General features: G+C 39.1%; 1 protein-coding gene across 4 annotated transcripts in view; it reads right to left on the bottom strand.

Annotated features, from left to right (window-relative positions):
• The window catches only part of fam13b (family with sequence similarity 13 member B), a 71,720-nt gene extending 53,439 nt beyond the window's left edge, over nt 1–18,281 (bottom strand). For 3 of the 4 annotated variants that reach the window (XM_030397138.1, XM_030397139.1, XM_030397136.1), the window contains exon 1: nt 18,023–18,280. The gene's annotated coding sequence lies outside the window, so the exon portion shown is untranslated. Of the gene's footprint in view, nt 1–18,022 lie in introns of all 4 variants that reach the window. The other variant, XM_030397137.1, reaches the window with a different exon arrangement.
• Between the last annotated feature and the right edge of the window lie 1,360 nt (nt 18,282–19,641).

Consider the following 19,641-nt stretch of genomic DNA (forward strand, 5'->3'; position numbering starts at 1 on the left):
ACACACACACACACCATGAAAACATCAAGCAAAAGCTTACCAAGAAAAATACCTTTTCACAACTGGATGCTAATGAGCTAAATCACACCTATTCTTTTTTGTGTTTCTATCAACTAGCTGTTTAAAGTTTAGATCAGAAAATTGTTTCTTCTCATTTAGTGTTTTCGACAGTAAACATTTCTTGTAAACTTCCTCCCTAGTTTCTTCCTTCCTTCCTTTCTTAACCTTCTCTCCCTTTTAATTTCTCTCCTCCCCTTTCCCTCTAATCTTATCTTCCTACTTCATGACTTGTCAGATTGCCCAAGAATCTGCTGGAGGCGAGGACCTATAACAATAATCAAACTGACACTGGTTAGGCTAGAAGGCTGTGTCAGTGTTTGTGTGTGTGTGTGTGTGTGTGTGTGTGTGTGCGTGTGTGTGTGTTTGTCCTACATGTCTGTACATGCCCATGTGAAGTAGAATGTGAGCAAACTGTCACTTTGAATCTGTGTGTGTTGGGTGTTAGCCTGTTAATTGATGCCACCTCATCATTTCAGTGTGTTAGCAGGTGTATGGATGCTTGTTTTACGGTTGCTATATATTTGAGTGTATGTGTGTGTGTGTGTTTGTGTTTGTGTGTGCTCAATTAGGCCTCCTTGAGCGCAAATTGAACGCAGGACTGAGTCCACATGGGAACGTGACTACATGGTAAAATATTAAAAACACAGTTCTACTTTTGAGAGAGTTATGACGTCAGAGACGGTGAAGGCGAGAGAAAAATCAGAAGGAGGAAGGACGGAAAAATAGATTTGCTAGATACAAAAACCAATTAGTTCTCAAAAATATGAAATAACTTAGAACTTGAGTTATGTCTGATTGTTGAAAGCTAAAAATAAAGTGTCTCCACAGAAAAAAAAGATGAATGAATCATTTAAACAACTGACAAGTCGAACAATCAAAAAGCCTCGACAGTTTGACTGGTTTGTAAAAATCTGAGCAGTTATTTCATTCAGATTTGTCCCAGTTATCATTAACAACACTGACACATATTTATCCATCTGAGAATGAATAATGACTAAGCACACACGCACGTGGTTGAGCCTGTTTTTTGCCTAATCTGTTTCAACTGTCCTGCAGCTCCTCATTTCCTCATTGTGTCCTTATCTTTCATTCGTCTTTATGCTGCATGTCATGCAAGTCATCCGACCTACTTAGGAGGTCTTCATCAGCTCTACGTCAGGAGGAGCAGAGGAGTAGATCTCTGCAGAAAACCAGGATTGTCATTAAGGAAAATTATATTACTCAATTCCTCAAAATGTTACTCAAACAATGACCACTCTGTTAATAAAGTCAAGTAACATGTAGCACAAGTCTCACCAATAACAGGAGTTTTACAAGTTTTGGCAATTACCATGTGGAAATAAATTCCTGTGCCAATATTGAAACTATAAACTCTAAAAACAGCAATTTGTGCAATCCTTGAAAAATCTTTAGATACAAGAAAAAGGCTATTTCAACAAATTTGGGAGCAAAGATCAGCCACAAGTTATTAACCATTCCTGCAGTCAAACATGTTTATTGGGTAAGAGAATGAAAGAAAATAAAACCCACAGTTAGACTTGAACGACTGGTTTAATCCACTAACTGTGGCTTTTAACTTTTTGTGTTATATAAAATCTAAATCCTTGTCAAGACCTTTTAAGGACACTAAATGTTTTTCTGTGTGTTGGGACAGCGATGTTCCAGACTTACAGCTTTTAGACGGATGTTTCTTTGGTACTCAGCCTTTTGCCAAATGCTCTTTAAAAACTGGTGATTTTATTCCGAACATCATGTAGGGGATTCACACGTTTAGAGCCAACTGTCTATTAAAAGCTTCTGAAATGATAAGGCACATTCAATTCCAAGCAGATGTACAAGGTTACTTATAAACACATACATTTCTATAATGGGAAACTCCAAAACTGACTGAAACCTCAGCAGTGTTGATGCTACTGAGCTCCACAGAAGAAGAATAAAGAAGATTCAGTCTGTTAACCTTTGTAAAGCTCAGCCAGCTCCGAGGTGACTGATTAATCAGTTGCTGCCTTAAATGGTCTGTTCTGGCCTCCTCCTCAGATTCAAGTCAAGCCAAACAGATTAGAGAAAGCATCACTTCGTTTCACCTGCAAGTTACTTTGAGAGGTTTTCCTGGCTCAGAGTTTATTGTTATTTTATTATGACTCAATCAAAATACTTGACAAATACATTTTCATGAGTCACCTGTACACAGAGGTGGGAAGGATGGACCATTCTGCCAAAGTGGAGGAAGCTTTCACTTATGCAGAGTCATAACATCAGACTGATCGTCAGCCTGGCCGATTGTCAGGGCCAATATTCAGCATTTTTTCTGTATCAGCAGGTTTTTTCAGATTGTCTATAAAACTCCATGTGTCCTGACTGGTAACACTTCACAAAAATGTCAAACATGTCTGGCTCCAGCTTTTTAAATATAAGGATTTGCCGCTTTTCTCCATCATTTCTGATGGTAAATGACTGATCCTCGAGGTTTGAACTGTAAGTTGGACAAAAGAAGCTATTTGAAGATTTCCGTTTGAGAACTTTTGGGCACTTCATGATCCGTTCATGGCAAAACATAACAAATAAATAATAGGCAGATTCATCAATAAATCAAAGAAAATATGTTTTCTCTAGTTGCAGCCACAAACAGCATGATAGCCAAAAGCTTCTTTCTGGTATGAATCACATTTATCGGGGCTAAATGAAACTCAGCTCCACTTGTCGGTTCACCAGAACTGCCTGGGTTTATATCACATTGTTCCCAGTTTGACAGCAGACTGTGAACAGACATCTCTTGGCCCTTCATCTTCAACTGTCACTTGTAGGGATAAAAGCGTGTACGAGTTCAACTGAACCTGAGCAGAATCTTAAACAGCACCTCCAACAACTACAGGTCAGTTTCTTTTACCTTTTCCACCTCCAAAATATGTCTTCTCTCATGCTATCCTGCCTTTTTTAGGGATAAATACGGCATATTTGATAAGTTTTATGTTTGATTTGGCCTCTTGGCAGCAAAAAATGAAAAAGGATACTCAACCTTGCAATTTAATATGTGTTTCTGGCTGAAGAGCTGAAAACTGCTCAGGGTTTTCCTATTACTGAGACTTATTAAACTGGGGTTTCGAGACTCTTATGTTTGCTCATAAAGGTTGCGGAGTCCTCTGAAGGCGTTCTTTATCCTCTATGCTTTCCAAAACCAACTAAACTGGCACTGCTTGGTCCTAAGCCGCTTTAAAAGCTAGAGAAAATCCCACAATTGGAGCTGAAACGCTTGTACTGGGTCAGGGCCTTTACTATTGAAATCAAAAAGGTACCAACGACACACCAGATGAGTTCATGCAACAAAAATGATTTAGGTCGTAAGTAGCACAGTACAGTACAGTAGTGCCGTTACTGCCAGGCTCAACACGCTTTAGCTTTAACAGACAGATGAGGACAATGACACTCTGAGATTAGGGATCTCAATGTTCCCAAACGAGTGCCTTGCCTGCCATGACCCTAAAAGGCCTCTGTAGTGAGGATTTGGTCAGTAATGGAACGGTCTAGAATGTCTCTGTCTGTGTTTCTTTCTGTCTGTCTGTGTGTCTTAATCCCAGATATCATGCTTGACAACCTCCTGCTCAACAATGAGGACATTGTTAGAGGGGAAACAGAGAAAGTTAAGGCCGCGCTCTGAGAGCGAGAAAGAGAAAACTAAAGGGCAGGAAGGGAAAAGAACCAATGGATAATATGAGAACAACACAGAGAAACGGATATAAGAGGAGCTGAAAAACAAGATGATGTGAATCCACGATGTTAGAAGCACATATTCATTTCAATGAGGTCACTGCGCGTACACGGCAGCGGTGCAGACAAAGATGATTTAGCAAAAATATGCCGTCGTGGCCACAGATTTCTGGTTGATAACTTTGTAACGTGAAACGGGTAATTCTACAGTTTACACTGTCTAGACCAAATTAACTGTTAGATGACGACTTTCCAGGAGTTGTAAAAGTTATGTCATATTATTATAAACTATGCACAGTGCTGTTTTTGGACTGAACTCAAAGAGAGACATTGGGCAGCGACAGTCGGCCCTGAGCACTAGTTGGCCCTTGTTGTAGCTTTTCGGCAGATTGAGCTTGTCGAGCCCGTCAGTGACAGAAATAACTCTGATTGGCTCTTCAGCTAATTAGTGCACAAGGAGAGAAACCAAAAATGCTGAAAGGTCACTGTAGTATCCTTGATTTCACCCATTCAGCTCAGTATCTCCTTATTAATTGCCTACACTTCTTCATCTCGGCCGAATGCAAATTTGTATCATTTAAATTCTTGATAAGAAGTAACTATAACAGCGAGAGTGTGGTCAAAGAACACAGCTTCATCATTCCTATCACGCAGGCACACAACGTACTAGCTAGCTGGCCGGCGGCTGTAGTTTTTGTGGTGTGTTCAAGTGCAGCTTTTTGACTGAGAAACAGTTAACTCTTGTCACGGCCAATTCTGTGATGTCTCTCTGGTGTGTCTGCGCCCTGAAGCTATATTCCTGATGTGTCAAACTTCAGTTTTTCTAACAGAAACCAGTGTTAAAGACGACACAGATGCATGCCTGTTATTCTGATCAGTCTGGTGAAAAGGTCTCATTTTAAAGATTAAGTAAATATGTACAACAGCGTGGGTTATGCAAACAGACCTATTTGGAAATCCGTACCTATCTTAATTCACAGTAAGTTTAAAGATAAAGACTCTACCACAGAGGTAGCAGCAGTATATTTAAATAAGCTTGCCGTATATCAGATTTCAGTTAGTCTCTAAAAGCAGCACCTGCTCAAAACCACAGATGAAGGCCAGACAGCGGTCTGCAGGGAGGCAGCAGTCAAAGCTTAATGTCCTTTAGCAGAAAGGTCACAGGTTTAATACCTGCGCTACTGTTTGACCCTGTGAAGTTTGCTTCAGAGACACATTTAACATAAATACAGTCAGTCAGTTAACTGAATACTAAACACACAGCAACAAAACAAGCTGAAAAACAAGCAGGAAAGACAAAATGACGTAAAACTGGAGGAACAACATCAACAATAACATAACCTGAATCATATAATTTCAACTGTGAGATCCCTCCCCTCATGCAATTACGATTAGTTATTGAAATAACTACTGCAGATGTGAGCAAAACACTTCAACAAATACAAAAGTACATTCATATTTCATAGACAATTTTACTAAAACGCTGTTATGAATGCTCAGTGAATTGCAAAACTGCCTCAGCGCCATCAAAACAAAGTTCAGGACCAAATGTGAAGATTAAATATTCACCAGAGGTTATAAATAAATCAGAAAAATGTCCTCCATCTTGCATCAGGTTGTTAAACCCCAAATATAACAACGAGATAAAAGCAGCTAAACTCTGCATATTCTATCAGAGCTGGCCAAGCTGTCATGGTCAACCAACATCAGGAAGGTAGAACGTGACAGACAGAAAGGTCGGACCGCAGGAATCCTCTTCTGAAGTCAAGATCGATCAGATTTCTGTGTCAAGTCTGTGAACCCCAGGACGGGAGACAAGCTAAAAAAGGAACGTATCAAAGTGCATCTGAATCAGTTAAAACCAAAAGAGGTAAAATTGTCTTCACAAACAAACTGATCTTTAAATGTGTAAGCCAACTGAGTCTGTTGACCTTAAACAGGTAGAACAAGCAGAGACACACCTCTGACTAACTAAGCTGAACCACCTGACCTCTGCTCTCCAGCCTGAATCTCCACAAAACAGCCTGAGAATGAACGCCTGGTATTTCTGTATTTGACAATGGTGTTGAGTTGTTTGCTCCATTCTAAAAACATGCATCCCGTGATTGTGACATACGCATAACTTCCTTGTGCTCTCCAGTGCGCGCATGACTTGACACATCCAAACAAGCACACACCTAAAAAAGTAGGACACAAACAGGGAAGGTGTGAGTGTGGGCTGAATCTGCAAGAGCACAAGAGACAAACGGATACGAATCTGTTCCATCAATCACCAAACATACGACAGAGATCCTTATCTGCACTGTCAACAATGGAATGAAAACAGCTTGTCACACTGTGTCCACGAGTTCATGTGACAAACCGATATAAACCTATCGAGAGGAATAAGCACCCGACTGTTTTTATTGTTTGTAGGCTTATCAGGTGTCTTCAAGTCTGTTTATAGAGTCTGTTAGAGTAAATCACTCCCTAAAAGTGTGTCTAAGGTTGGGCTTCAACAAATGTGCTGAAATGGAACGCGGGCTGAAATAACTCGTCTTTCAGGTGGACACGAATAACACTAACGCAGATGATCAAGGAGGAGCTTAAAAAAGACTGAACACAGTGATAACTAGGTAAACTTCATGGTTACTATGGTTTTAGATGGTCAATGAACTACGTCTCCATGTTCTGTTCATTATGCTCTTATCAAACCTGCTACTTGTTACGGTCACGTTATTGGGGTTAACGTTTCTGAGGGCCGCTGTCATTGGCACTTCGCTTGGCTAACCAGCTTTTTTTGTTTCAAGCTTCAAACTAAGTTGCAGACGTGGTGCGGAGGCTAATAGACTTTTAAAATCGGAAAAACAAGCATGTATGTCAGATGCTCGTCCGGCAGTGATGTGAGAGCTGATCTGCCAGCTCCCCTCACTGGTGACCCGCAGACAGTTTTCACAGCTGGGTGAGACAGTAGGAGGTTGCTGTCAGAGCAACAGCAGGAACTGGCAGTTTGGCTTTTGGTCTATAAAACAACAGAAAACGGGGGAAATTGTCCATCAGTGTTTCCCAAAGCCCAAGATGTTGTTCTTAAACATCCTCTGCTTATATGTAAGAATTTAGTTTTTCAATTTTATGAGATAAAGGCTTTAAGGATGAGACCAGAATTCTTCTTGGGTGCATATAATCTCAGGGCAACTGGACTTTTGTGTTGCATCTTCCATTCTATGTACAGATGGTAATACTGTGCACACATTTATGACTTTTACCTTCATAATGTGTCACCTCGTGGAAATGATCTTATTTTTCAACCAACATTAGGTTAGTTAGCCGTCCAGGAAGCTGCATAACAGGAAGTCTATCTAAACCTGCATAATATGAAGCTCAGCTCTATGTTGGTCTGAGTGTTTTCAGCCGCACGCTATACATAGTTTTATCTCTCTGTGGCTTGAAGAATGAGGCAATTGCAAAAGCAAGCCTGTGGTCTAAAGCATACACAGCCCCCATTAAAACCCACAAACAAACACGCACACACCTAATAAGGCTGAAGGTTAAGTGTTGTAAATGTTGACCATTAACCTGCTTCTGCATATTTTAAGCTGTCAGCCATTAGCAGTGACAGTGAGAGGTGAGGACTGAGGGTGACCATGACACTAAGGTCAAAAGTAAACACAAAAGTATGTAGACAATACGCACAACAGGAGGAGAGTCCTTTTCTATTGGTTTCTTCAACCGAGTTTGACTGTTTCTTTCTATATTTCACAATGGCTCTTAACCACATCTTAGATATATGTGCATACTGGGGATTAATCTGCAAAATATGCAGATCAGCATTTAGACGTCAGTCTTATCTATGCATTTAAGCACTCGCTGGACAATTCCCTTCATATGCAGTTTCTCTAAAAGGCACCTTTACTCAACGTCTTTGGGATTCTGCTGGTCAATCAAGTTCTTTTTTTACTTTTTTACTCTTTTAAGTAAGTAATGACGTTCTCTAGACAAAACATGTTAACCATAGAAATTAATTAAAAAAAAGGCCTTAACAAAGGTTTTCTGGCCAAATTTTTGATGCAATATTTGTTGAGGTCAACTGGGTTTTTAGTTCCTTTGAATAATTCTTGCAACCAAGTGTGCAGGTGTTAGACAAGGGTAATTAGAATATTCTGAACACTAACACTAATTAATCAATCCAACTGTTTCAGTTATTGTTGTTTTGCACCATTTCAAAAATACACACAAATGAAAAAGATAAGAAGTAAATCAACCATACAATGAGAGGCATTCATTATTTGAATTCACCACACCAGTGATAACATTCAAGTCATAATTAAATCAAATATGGCTGCATAAAAGTGATGGCAAACAAATGGAAACAAACTATGTACAAATACAACAAATATAAAAATAACAATTATGAAGAAATAATACTACATGACATGTCTTCTAATGGAAAGTGAAGCATGTGCGTTACTTAACACTTTCAAACTGTGAATCTGAGCCAAGCTGCCTCTCAGCCTGTCTGTCAACTGTTGCCTGTCTGTCGACCTATTTACCTTTGAGTCAGACATTTAACTCGGACAAAGGATAGGTTGTAAACACACCCAACATTTCTAAGCTCTCAAAAATTTTACCAATGCAGCATCTGACCCACAAGTTCACCGCTGTGCAAACACCCATGCAGACAAAAAGCGAGCTACACAGAGTCGTTTTTTGCCCTGCAGCTGTACACAACTGGATGCGGTTGTGCACACTACCAACCTTTCTTTACTCTGTCATTTTATTTACCATGCAATGCTGCTCACCATGCAACTTGTCTATTTGCTTGTTTATCTGTGCTGTTTGCACAATGAACTCTCTTACATGCGTCCTCATTACTGCTGTGTCATTAGTCAATAATTAGTTGACTTTCCTATCCAACAAACCCACTTCTCTCTGGGGGTAAACTGCCTGTATGACAACAGCAGACAGAGAGGGAGTTTAGTGAGCCTAAATCAAGAAACAAAGACATAATCCATTCACTAAAATACATTAATTAGTGATTTCATCCCTACAAATTATTAATTTGCGACTCACAATCTCTCCTTTTCCCATAAACATATAATTCAAAGTCAAAACGGCAGCGACTTGCAGCTGATTGCCAATTATCTCTGGGAAATAATTCAGTAATATTTTGGCATGACTAGAATTAAAATCTTTAGTAATAGAAAATGAACTAATTTGAGGTCAAGAAGACTCAAGCTACTAAGTAGTGGTGAATAAATGATAAACGTGTGGGTACAAAGTACTAATTAGAGTGCAGAAATTATCCAAAGTTTCACTTTTGATAGCCTCAAGGTTTGCAGGATGTAGTGGATCCTTCATAGTTTTAACATCTTTGATAATCTTTTACAGGCAGATATGAGCAGGTCATGTCAGGATGGGAGGTGTGCATGAAAGATGGATGAAAAGAAAAACCAACGAGGAGAGGCAACGTCATGGAGAATAAAAGAACATCAGAAAGAGAATGGCAGAGGCAGATTAGAGGAGAGAAAGCAGTGGGGGGAAAGGAAGTGACAGAGAAAGAAAGAATAAATGAGGTGAGGAGAGGCAGAGTAGGGGTAAAAGATTGAGGCAGTAAAGCCAGTGTTTGCCCTCGAATCAATAGCAGCAGTTCCCTGCCTTAGCCTAGTTTAGCTGCTCCTCCCAGGCTAGCCCTGTCAGTGATGAATTAATAAGCACATGTCTTCAGGGGACGCAGGCTTTTTCGGGCCTTGTTATCTCGATCTTTAGTTGCAGAATCTTTCCTCCATTTATTTTGAGGATGCAAGGAAGGTCCAACAGAAAATATGATTCTTTTAAAAGACCTATTCTTATATTATATACTGTAGAAAATGGGAGTGATAGGGCTTAAATAATCTGTCCAACTATTCATCTTTAATTATTCCTTTGAAGCCTGAGGATCTGATGAATATGGCTGCCTGAGGCGACGAATTGATCTCAAGCTTGTTCCATGCACTCAGACCGGTCCAGACTCCCATATTTATTAGATGGCTGAGATAATTACTTGACTTGCAGAAAATTATAATTTTGTTACTTGAAAATTGGTTGTGCCTTTCATGAAAAAACGTGAAATGGTGAGAAGAGATTTGCTTTTTTGTGTGTTTTGGACAGGATATTTAAATCTACAGACATTTTTCACAAACAATTAATCAAGTCAGCGAGAAAATAACGATGAGGATTATCAATATTTATCGTCCGAATCTCCGGCACATCAATCCGATATTCTTTTAATCTAAGAGCAGATGCCAGGGTACCGGCACTGTAATCACTAATCTCACACGTCCTATGCATGCTGTACAGTTACACCCCAGTGCAACCAAAGCCTTCAACAGCTAGCACTTAATTGCCACTACGCACTTCCACAGGCAGGGTTAAGTGCCCTGCTTAACAGCATTTGTTGAAGGAAGAGGGAGTTTCTCTGAACTGGCGGTCTTCCAGCCTCAAGCCTGATTCACTGCACTCCAGGTTATCTTAGTCTTCACCCTCTCATGTCGTTCTCACTACATTTTTATGATGGGCTGTCATACAAATGCCCTGAAAAAACAGGAAAATAAGATCCATTCTTTGCTCGCCTGGGGGGCTGTGACACTGCAAAAAGCCTGCACGCCTACAGTGGAAACAAGTGCAGCTCTGTGTTGGCAACTGGAGGAGTGGAGCAATTTGTTCAGGACATTTGCATGAAGTTTGCTTGGTTGCTATCTGGGTGAACAGTCACGTAGACTCTTCTTTGTTTTTCTGTCTATCTGCTTATCGACTCTTTAAAAACAGTCAGACATAATTTTTTTCAGAAAAACCAGAGAAAAGCTTTAGATCACAGCGACCTCTTACACAAAAGCTGAATTGATTATCTGCTTATGCAACTTATTTACATGTGGGCTTCACGATGTGACAAGAGCTCTATTTTTAGTGTTTGATCTTTAAGTAATCAAAGCAAGCGACAATGAAACATCTCAGGTAAAGGACTAATTTAAAGCATACCTGTACATTATATACATTCAGTAAAGCTCCATTATCATGACTGACATTTTAGAATCATTTTTATGTAGAAGAGATTTTTCTCTATGTCTCCACAGTGATCGTTTGTTTGTTTGTCAGCAGTATTAAACAAAATCTGCTGAACAGATTTCCTTGAAAGTTGGATGGAGAATGCGTCTCAGCCCAGAACAGACCCAATACATTTTCGGTGCGGATCAGGATCTATGAATTCTTTTCTCACTTTCTTTAACGTAGCTTGACAGGATGTTTTCCAACATTTTTGTCAATTTCTCCAGGAATGCTACGTAGATCATGATGAAAACAATCCGGCGTATTCAGGTGGCTTGAATCCCAGAGTTAGTACAAAAGGGGAGTGTTGGGCTTTGGTGGAGGTAAGCTCTCAACCGAGTGCCATTCTAGTTGTTTATAGGTCAACTACTAAATTGAGTCCCTAGTGCACACTGGCTTAAATAATAACCTTAAGTTTTCTGGTCAAAGGATGGTTCCTCGCACCATCAAGGTGTTCAGAGTTTGTGAGTTTCAAACGACTAAAATGTGTCAAATGAAAACGAATCTCAAACAGACTGCACATGGACATTAAATATCACACACAGCCGCTTCACATGATGAAGTTTTGTTCCAACTTTGTGCCGCAAAAGAGCTCCGTTGTCATACTTCTGTAACACTCGGGTTCAGATAACGCTGCATGTGTTGAATGCATTATCTGTGCATAAACAGGGATGGGTGTGGGGTGCTAATAATACAACCATCTGCACTTTTTAAATCATGTATGTCATGTTATTTTTTATTACAACACTGATAATGTGATATTACATTTTCTGGAAAAATTATGAGGAAACTAGATACAAGAACCAGACGAGGATATCTGATCAGCTAATTAAACACCCATCAAAACAAAGCAAAAATCAAATAAAAAATACAACATAACCATAAAGCTATCAGTCTCAATGATTTACCAGGGCTCAGATTTAGCACCCGCCACCAGCTGGTAGACGTGTTTCATCCATCAGCCAAAAGAAGCACAATGGTAATCCACTGAGCGGCTGGTTAAAAATGAACATTCACAAGCCATTTGTCTAATTTTGCACCCTGTTTGCAACATTGCCAACAACGCTTGTCTAACAGACTCTAAGATGTCAAAAGAAAAAGCTACCCCGGTTATAATAGTACTGCAAGTTTATATAATCTCATGGTATATAACATCATATGACATAAACCCTCGCACAGGCATGAGCTGGACTTCTCCAGAGAAATGTTTTTTGTTTCTGTCAGATTAACAAAAACCGTAAATCAATAAAAGTTTAAAAATGTGTCTATGAATATTCTAATCTGTCTATTTAAATGTAGGGATGCAATATTACAGTCAGCTGAGGATCTGGATAAACACAGAGGTCATGATGCTGTGACAGTTATTCTCTCTTTATTTAGGCCTGAGGCATAAAATGTGCACAAAGTGTTTCGCTGTAAGTCAAAACACAAAACTACAATTCACAGCCACATCACTGCATCGTGGACCAAGTATGATCCAAACCTTAGCAGAGAGCCACTGGGCTCAGCCTCGTCTGAGACGACGACATCGAGCTTTATCGATTTAGTATTGATCTTAATCAACTCTCTCTCTTGTTCTGTCTCATGCTGATGGAAATTTCCAGACCACTGCACACTAAAATACCAGCCAGTATGCTCCTGCCTCTGCTGCATTAAAAAAAGATCCCTCTCCATCTGTTGTCTTTATATTCTGTACATGCCTGACAGCTCTATGAAAGCAACGACTGTGCAACCGGGAAGTGGGACTACCGTGAATCAATAAAGAAATCCCAAGCCTGTGGTTAATTCTCATTGAATAAACCATCTTTGCTCTATTATACGTGGACTGAATGAGACTCAATTAACACACAACAAATGCTGCAGTGTACACAGAATAGTACGAGTCTTGTCATTTCCATCTGTTTGTGCCTGTGTGTAAACAATAGATCACAACACCAGCTGTGAGAGTTCGCTGACATGTGACCGAGCAAACTGACAGTGCAGTTTGAAGGATTTTCTCACAGACCATCCTGGAAGTGACATGACCTTTTCCTTGTATGTTAAACTACAATGTAAAAATGTATCTGATTGTGGGTAAGTGGACATTTGGAGATCTTGATTATTTAACAAAAAACTATGCGCAATAATTCATTTAGGACTCGGGGGGCTTTCCAATCACACTGTAGTTTTAAAATATCTTAAAACAGAAAACTGCAGACTGGATCTCCCCCAGCCGGTGTAGGAAACAGTGCCAAAGGTTGCAGATAAAAGGCTATGACTGATTGTCATCTTGCATTTCCTGTCATGTGACTTCTGTGCATCACATGACTAGAAATACTGTGCATCACTGTACAATCTCTCATGACTTCACACATTCAGCAGACTCTGTACAGTTAGAGCACATCTCTTAAACCTACTGAGGACATGTTCTCAACCTCAGATTACATCAGCCAGCTGCCCAGCACAGGATTTTTCCATCTGTCTTCTTCTTATACTCAAGCTGCAGCCTTCTGTTTCAGCACAGTACAGAAAAAAAACTTGATGCATAATAAAGATAATGCGCCTCTATCTAACAGCTACAGTAAAATTAAGAGCTCACTAAATCCCGTCATTACCATAGCGACACTTCCTGGGAAAGAGGAGATGACGTCGACACCAGCCACAAAAAAATCCCATTTATCTACTAATACGCTCCACAGATTAGGAACTGAAATAATTACGTTACACGAGATGTACATATCTGGTTTGGAGGGTGTGATATGGGCAGAATTTTCTATAACATATTTAATTTTATCTAGAAATCTAATTCAATCTATAGATAAACAATGGGTCAACAAATATGTTCCCATCTGCAAGTATAAATAAATATTCTTGCACTACTAAAACCCACTTATTGAATTCCCTCTTCATGACATCTGCAGTCTGTGATTTTACTATGTTTGAAGAGACATGCACCATTTTCTAAGTGCAGCTTTGTCCAGAATTTGAAAGTAAAATGCTCTTGTGGGCCTTTTTCTCTGATAGGAAGAGTTAACAACACATGAATAAAAGATTTTCCCCATGTAGAAGCCTTTGTTATTTCAGCTGCCTAATGGAGCATCTCCATTTACACAATCTTTGGGCCAGGTCAGTGCCACACTGCATGAAACTGCCTCCGGCCCATTCTGACATACTGTACACCGGAGGATAGTGCTCCAAGGCGTCCTGTTAGATCGTGGCATCTCTCTTTTCCTTTGTATTAATCTATTTTTTTATCCAACTGAACTGCTTTAATTGCTCTTTGAAATAATTTAAAGCTATGAGTGTCTTATTATTTTATCTTATCCTGTGAAAGAGCACAAGTTAAGTGTTTAATTACGAAAGCTAATCACATTTTCACCAGTAAAACGTGCCATTATGCAACATATTTCCATACAGGTATGAACACAAGCCGATGGATTAAATCTGGTGAATTTCTGGCAGTGTGGCTCAGGCTTCAGAGAGATTTGGACCACATTTGGTTTAGCTTGGCCCCCGTCCACAGAGTCTAAAACAACCACTCACTGACCTGGCAACAACAATCCCACACTGCAGGCAGCTGTGTGGTTATGACACTGCTGTGACTGCTGTGTGTGCATGTGTTTTCCTTCCATATAAAAACCATGGGTCGTCTTACGTACACTGTCTTATCTCACACAGCGGGAGGCTGGAGAGTTTTGACACTGTTGGTATGTGCATACGTGAGAGGCCTCACATAAAGGCTACAGGTTCAGCTGAGGTACGCTTAATGGGATAAGTGCCAGTCATGGCAAGGCCTCGAGCGTCTCAGTGACCTTGCGTTTTAATTGCATTGTCACGGAGCTGAATCAACAGTTAGAACACGCTTGGTTTCAAACAGAGCTGCAACTTACTGTTGATAAATCGATTAGCCGACGTAAAGAAAAAAAGTTGCCAACTATTCGCACAATGCATTAATCTCTATAGTCATTTTTCATAGGCTGATTTTTCTCTTTGCTATCATAGACGAAGAGTCTTTTAGGTTTGGACTGTTCGCTGGACGAAATAAGCAATTTGAAGACAAAAATATCAGCATAAATATCAGCAAAAAAAATAAATATATATGTATGTTTTGGGCATTTAGAAGGCAGGTAGAAAGGAAGAGAGGATGGTATGAAGGTTCACCAGATGGAATTGGACAGAGTTGTTGCAGTTATGACAAGATACAAAACATACATCTCACTTCACTATAACACATTACAATTTAACAGCACCACAAACAACAATTCCCAAAATGACCGTAAAGTTGAATGTCTCTTAAACAGCTCCAACAAAAACTGAACATTATAATCCTCATGAAGTAGGGGATTTATTACAGGGCTGCTGAATTAGACTGCATTAGTTTAACTAGGTGGACCTAATACTCGCCACTAAGTGTATTACACCATCAATCACAAATGTTTTTTCAATAGCTGACTCAACAACTGTTTTGCTAACATTTTCCAACATCAGCACCACCGCGAGGTTGACCTTTACTCCAGCCTGTCTGTGGTCATATCTCTCTTACACAATAACTGAGCTGATTTGCTAACAGGTTAAACTTAACTGAGGTATACAACAGATTTTACACAAGCCCCTCAGATAAGACTACAGCTCATGTGTATTCTGAGAGCGGCCGCAGTTTAAGTTCAACTTGTTTTTTGGTTGTTTTTGTAGCTGGACCCTAAAAATCCCTTCATAAAAGACAGCACAGACAAAAAGAGAGCAGTGGTCACAAAGAGCATGTTTAACCTCAAATCTATAGTATGTTTCCTGGTAGCTGTTACTTCTCTACATTAAGTAAATAAATGAGGATCTTCCTTTTTTGTAAACGTACATGCATACATGAACTCATTATCTAGTCAGCATGCTGTGCAGAAGTATCACAGGCTGCCAGAACAGTTAGTTACAGTACATTATCTATTACACAGCACATAATAACTTCCTTTATTTCAGTCTTGAACATAATATTCTTAGGCTTGTTTTGACTCTATTCATATATAGAACTGCTGTTGTTTTCCTAATATTTTCTCTTACAAGTGTATCAAATTTAAATCTCCTCTTATCAATGTAAGTTTAAATCTGTCTGTAATTCAGATTTGACAGATTCGATCATCATCATAAGGTTTGTTGATAATGGCAGTGTTGTAGGAAGGCAAATAACAATTATTTACATAATAGTATAATGTTTATAATGCACCTATTGTTGTTCTGATTAGAGGATTAATAGTCCAGTCTATAAAATGTCTTTATAGCTTGGAACAGGATAAATTTACCGACTTTACAGTCATAGAAGACAAAGAAAAAAAGCAAAGCTTCACAAATAAAAAGCTGCAGCCTCAGACTGGTTGTTATTTCTGCTGGAAAACTACTTAAACAATTAATCGTCTTAAAGCTGTTAGCAGATTAATAATTGGAGCCTGACCGGTGCATCTGTTGGCCGATTTTAACAGCCAGTATTTGCCTATCACAGACGTATTGGTATTTATGGAGCCTGATATGTAGCGGTTTATGAACTTATTATTATAGAACATAATGCAGAAAAATAATGCTTAGGTTAACTGTTTCAGTGGACGGATTTTATTTTGAATGTCATGTTAAGCTGTTAAATATCTCATCAGATCATATCGCGGTCGCACGACATCTAACTACACAATTATTAAACACTTCCTCTATAAACTGATCAATCTACAAGTTGTAATGTTAGAATAGTTTGTAATTAAATCGACTAATAAGTAGATAAGTGAAGACACTAAAGGTCTGCCACAACTTCAGTGATCTTATTCAGCCACTTTTCAGCAACCGCCTCTTTTTAGACACGTAAGTGCTTTATAATCAAACATGTATTTCCTGACGTAGAACAAAAGGTGTGAATACCTTCAGCCTGTTGTAACAACAGATTTTATTTCAGGCTCTTCACAGAAATTCAATTCAAAAAAACTCATAGACTTTGGATGTGCAAAATGCAAACTGATTTCTGGGTTTTCGGACTACAAACTGTGCTTGTCAATAAACGTTTCAGCTCTACAATGGTGCGAATTTACTGTATTTGTGAATATTTACATGCAAGTATGCAAAATACTGTGTGTGCCCAGTGCAGTGCGCTCTTGTTTCTAACATGTTGTTTCTCAACGTCTTCCTGATTGTTTGTAATGCATTTGTATGCTCCTGTAAAGCACTTTTAGTGGCCTTGTGTGTTATTCGTGCAGTACGAATAAACCTAATACATGGCTGTTGCTTCATTTATGCCCATAGTACAGTACAGTGCACCATATGGTGAGACCAATCCTCTCTAATTTAGGGCAGTGGCTGCATACGATTATGCAATGTGCAGAGGATTTCAGAGAGCCCAGATATGAAAGTCAGCAGCCCATCACATCTTTAAAACGAGTTAGCAGCCCAGACAAAAAAATGTTTTAATAAAAATTCCATTCCCTGAGAAACAGCTCAGACAAAATGGGTTCATGGCAAAACACCGTGCCACAAAACACCAGAACATTCCAGCACAGACACTTTGGTAACACTGAGCTGGAGCTTCTGAGTGCAGGAGGAAGCTTTCTAGAAAACAGCCGGAACAGAAAACGAAAGTAGCGGCGACAGTTCGGAGGAACAAGAACTTCAGTCAGTCCAAACACAGGATGTGTGTTTCTGTAAACGCTTCTGTACGACAACCGTTACAGAAAAAAACTGTGTGATTCTGAAGTCAACATTACATCTCACATCCTCCAGACAACTCCTGAATACAGACAACTGAACTATTAAACACCCACAACACTGACAACAGGATGCCCTGCTCGTTTTTGCAAGTAAATCCTAAAAAAAACCCTCAGATATTTAATAAAGTATGACAGTTTTCTTCCTCTGTCTCCGAGTTCAGCTCGCTCTGCCTGCGGAGGAGCCACAGATGTGATGGAACTGCCTCCGTTGCTAACCGTTAGCCGTTAGCTCCCAGTGAACACAAATGAAGCTTTTAACGCTTCAACAGGCGTCAAACACACGTTAACGTCAGTCTCTAAATGAAGACAGACCCCCGGTAGACACGTCGACAGACTACATGTGTGGTTTAATCAACCAGAGATGGTGAAACAAAGCGTCAGACACAGTTAGCTTAGCGGGCTAGCGTTAGCCACGAAGATGCTGCTGAGTGAGCCAGAAGAAGCGCTGTTAGCATATCGAGCTAATCAGTCGCTACAGGGTACCTTACCAGGTCAAAACAAACAGGGACGCGCAGCTCGATGCATTAATCTCTGGGTTGTTTCTGGAGCCGACGTCCGGACAGACGAAGACTTCGACGGGATCAGAGCAGACGGCGGAGAAATATCGTCGGGAACATTGCAGAGACACTGGAGAATAATGTGGTTCCTGTTTTTGCTCGGACTGGCTCGGATGCCCGTTTGCAGGTCGTTCGTTGCTTAGCGAGTCTCTCTCTCACACACACACATACACACACACACCCTCAGGGGGCGAACCTGCCAAATACTGACCCCGCCTCTCTGACTGCGAACACAGCGGGGGACCAAATACTGAGCCGCCTCACACACAGACACAAACTTCAACATACACACATCATGTTTTATTATTTAATCCCTCTTCAACTTTCACTTCAGGATCATTATAGTTGCATTAAAACACATTTTGGTGAAGATGTGTTATTTCAACTTCAGCTCATATAATATAATATAATATTACATAATATTATACAATATAATATAATATGATATAATATGATATAATATTACATAATATAATATAATATGATATAATATTACATAATATAATATAATATAATATAATATAATGCTGTAAGGCTTTTTTTTCTGTGGTCCTGGATGAGTTTCTGTCATTTTTACTGTTTCTCACTAGCTAAAGCAGTTTATCTGAATATTAACACACAGAATAAAATAGAATATAATAAAATAAAATAGAGTAGAATAGAATAGAATATAACCAAATAGAAAAGATTAGAGTTTAATAGAACAGAACCGAACAGAACATAGTAAAGTAGAAACACAGTAGAATAGAATAGAATAGAATAAAATAGAATAGAGTTTATTGTCATTTGCACAGGTACAACACAGTACAGGTACACGTTTAGTGAAAAAAATGCTCCAGGTCCAAGTGCCATAAAAGTACTTTATATATTAAGTTAATGAAAAATAATTCTATGTGTTGTTTTCATTAAAATAATTATGTTGGTTGAAAAATGTCATCCAGTGAAAGTTGAAAATAATATTAATATATTGTATATTTATGGCATTTTTTTTTACATGGATCATTGTTTGTTTTAAACATGGTCTGATTAAAATATGTTTTAATATTTTTTTCTACCTGTCGGACATAGTTTTGTTTGTATGTATTGGTAATAGACATTAAATATACTGTAAGCCAGTTTGACATTGATGTACCTGATTGAAATACATGCCATCAAAGTCCACTTAGATTAAACAAAATATCATATCATGTCAATCTGATAACTGATAACCCAGTTTTATGAATAAAGTGGGGCAGCACTGTGGCGCAGTGGTTAGTGATGTTGCCTCACAGCAAAAAGAGGTTCATAACCTACATTTCAGTCTCTCCTGGTTCACTGACCTCCTCTCACAATCCAACAGCATGAATTAACTCAACATTTTTATATCTTTTATTTCTTTAATTCTGCTGTTTTTTTATTTCCCTGTTGTGAAACAGAAAACTTGCACAAATAAAAACAAATAACTATCATTATTTGTCTATATGTAAGTGTTGTTATCTCTGTCTGCATGTGAATATGCACACACATTTACATTCTTCACAAACTCACATAACTCAAATATTTAAAGGCAA

This window comes from Sparus aurata, chromosome 18 (genome assembly GCF_900880675.1).
Source record: "Sparus aurata chromosome 18, fSpaAur1.1, whole genome shotgun sequence".
NCBI lineage: Eukaryota > Metazoa > Chordata > Actinopteri > Spariformes > Sparidae > Sparus > Sparus aurata.